The sequence below is a fragment of the Tupaia chinensis genome, unplaced genomic scaffold, assembly GCF_000334495.1.
Source record: "Tupaia chinensis unplaced genomic scaffold, TupChi_1.0 Scaffold143116_1, whole genome shotgun sequence".
In the NCBI taxonomy this organism is placed as follows: domain Eukaryota; kingdom Metazoa; phylum Chordata; class Mammalia; order Scandentia; family Tupaiidae; genus Tupaia; species Tupaia belangeri.
In genome coordinates, this window is record NW_006202960.1 from 180,092 (window position 1) to 183,493 (window position 3,402).

A 3,402-nucleotide genomic window follows, 5' to 3' on the forward strand; every position below is an offset into this window, starting at 1 on the left:
CAACCTCGCAAGCATTTACCATTCTCTATTTTATTAAGTTTTAACCATTCTGACTGGGGTTAAATGGTATCTCATTGTGGTTTTGATTTCTATTTCCCCTGTGAGAGGAGATGTTGAGCATTTTTTTCATATGCTTTTTGGCCATTCGTGTGTCTTCTTTGGAGAGTTGTGTGTTCAGCTCATTTGCCTATTTTTTAATTGGATTGATTACTTTTTTTGTGGGTAAGCTGCTTGAGTTCGTTGAATATTTTGGCTTCAGAGTATTATTTGAAGCATAGTTTGCAAATATATTCTTCCATTTTGAAAGGCTGTTTCCTCTAATTATTGTTTCTTTTGCTGTACAAAGTTTTTTAGCCTAATGTAATCCCACTTACTAAATTTTGGGATTATTCGTTGTGCTTTGGGTGTCTTATTTAAGAATTCTTTGTCTACTATGATGTCTCCAAGAGTATTCCCTGTGTTTCCCTCAAGTAATTTTGTAGTTTGAGGTTTTACATTGAGTTCTTTGTCCCATTTTGAGTGGATTTTGTTAGTAGTGAGAGATAGGGGTCCAGTTTTATTTTTCTGCAGGTGAATATCCAGTTTTTCCAGCACCATTTGCTGAAGAGATTTTCTTTTCCCCACTGCATTGTTTTGTGTCCTTTGTCAAAAATCAATTGGATGTATGTTTTGAGGATTATTTCTGGATTCTATTCTGTTCCATTGGTCTGTGTGTCTGTTTTCATGCCAGTACCATGCTATTGTGATCATCATGACTTTGTAATAGCTTTGAGTTCAGGAAGTAAAATGCCTCTTACTTTATTCTTTGGCCACCATTACTTTGATAATATGGGGCCTTTTAAGTTTTTCAGACATATTGTGTGATTATTTTTTAGCTTTTGTGAATAATATTTATGGTAATTTGATCAGAATTACACTAAATTTATAGATTAATGAATTAATTCACCATATAATTAACTTGTAGATTAATTATTCTGGTTATCAGTCCTTGTCTGAGGCATAGTTTGAAAATATATTCTCCCATTTTGATTATATGAATTCTTTCAATCCAGGAACATGTGGTATCTTTCCACCATTGTGTATCATATTCACTTTTTTTTTTAAGTTTTTTATAGTTTTTCTTGTATAGAGGCCTTTCATTTTCTTGGTTAGGTTTATTCTGAGGTATCTTATTATTTTTCCACATTTCTTCCTTTCTTGTGGCTATTGTAAATGGGATTGGTTTCTTCAATTCTGCCTCCATCTCTTCATTGTTGGTATATCAAAATGCCATGGATTTTGGTTGTTGATTTTGTATCCTGCTGCTTTAATGTACTCATTTATCATTACCAGGAGTATTTTTGTGGATTATTTTGTGGATTATTTTGGGTTTTCTATGTATATAATCTTGTCATCTGCAAATAGAGATAATTTTATTTCATCTTTTCCTATTTCAGTGCCTTCTATTTTATTCTTTTGTCTAATTGTATAAGCTAGGACTTCCAGTACTATGTTGAAAAGGAGTAGAGAAAGTGGGTAGTCTTGTTTTGTTTCAGTTTTTATTAGAAAAGCTTTTAACTTTTCCTCATTCTGTAGAATGTTACCTATGGGTTTGTCATACATGGATTTTATGCTGATAAATGTTCCTTATATGCCAATTTTGCTCAAGAGTTTAATCATAAAGGGGTGTTTTATTTTATCAAATGATTTTTTCCTGCATCAATAATATGTTCATATGTTTTTTATCCATTCTTCTCTTAATGTAATATATTATTAAATTCATTGTTTTGCATAAATTGAACCACCTTGCATCCTTGGAATAAAGCCTACCTGGCCATGTGTGTAATTCTTTTTTTTTTTTGAGAGGTTTTTGCTATCAGGCGCCTGCACTTGCCAGAAATACAGAGAGAGACAGAGACAGAAAGCGGGAAATCATCCCCAAGGTGGGATGGCCACACCGCAGTCCCTTATCTTCCATTTTCCTCTCGGGATTTTGGGCACGGACGCACATGTCCGGAGTGAGTTTAAGTCACCGGGTCTGGGACTCCAGCCGTGGTAGATTACATGGAAGTTTAGCGACATAGCCATTACGCCAACTGCTGGTCCCTATGGTGTATAATTTTTTAGTGAATTGTTGGATGTGATTTGCTAGTATCCTGTTGGGACTTGTTGCATCTGTATTCATCATGATCTTGGTCTATAGTTTTCTTTCTTTGTTATGACCATGTCTGTTTTTGGGATCAAGTTGAAGGAAGCTTCATAGAATTAATTTGGAAGGGTTCTTTCCTTTTGGATCTTTAGAATAGTTTGAGAAGAGTTGGGGTTAACTCTTCTTTAAATATTTATAGAGTTCAGAGTTGAAACCATGAGGATCTTGTTTTTTCTTTGTTGGGAGACTATTGCTGATGAACTCTTATTGCTTGTTTATTTATTTATTTATTAGGCTTATTTCTTCCTAGTTGAACCTTGTGGGATTGTATGTGTCTAGAAATTTGTTCATCTCAAGTTCTTTTATTATTTCTCATCTCCTGGTATTCTTGGTTGGTTGGTCTGTTTTGTTTTAGATCCCTGAGATGTGTTGTTAGGTTGTCTATTAGCTCCCTTCCTATTTTTTTCTTGTGTGTAGTAAGTACTATAAACTTTCTTCTTTTGACTGCTTTTGCTGTGTCCCATAAGTTATAGAAACTCATGTGCTCGTTATTGTTGGTTTCAATGAATCTTTCCATTTCAGTCTTAATTTATTCAGTGGTTGAGAAGTCATTTGGGAGTAGGTAGTTTAGTTTCCATATGTTTGTGTATTTTTGAGGGTTCTTTCTATAGTTGGTTTCAAATTTATTCCATTATGATTGAAAAAGATGCTGGATATAGTTTACATACACTTGAATTTGTAAAGACTTGTTTTGTCTCCTATCACGTGGTTAATCTTTGAAAATGGTCCATGTGGGGGTGAGAAAAATGTGTATTTTGTGACTTTTGAGTGAAATGTCCTATAGATGTCTGTCAAGTCCCCTTATTTTATGTTATCATTTAGATTCTGTATTTCTTTGTTCAATTTTGTTTAGACAATCTGTTCAGAGGAGAGAGTAAAGTGCTGAGATTCCCAATGATTAGTGTGTTGCAGTCTTTCTCCTTTTATTACTTTTTTAAACTTCAGACATTATCAGTTTAGTTACCTGCTAGATCATCAGATGGAAGTATGTGGCAAGTGAAGGGAAGCACAGTTCATAAACTGAGAGAGGCAAGCATAATTTAGACCAGTTTAGGTTTAGACGTTCACCAGATTGGACAATTTTTTAACTTTTTTTTTTTTTGGAGAGGTTTTTGCTATAGGGCGCATGTGCTCGCCAGACACACAGAGAGAGACATAGAGACAGAAAGCGAGAAATCACCCCCCAGGGGGGATGGTCATGCCACAATCCCTTC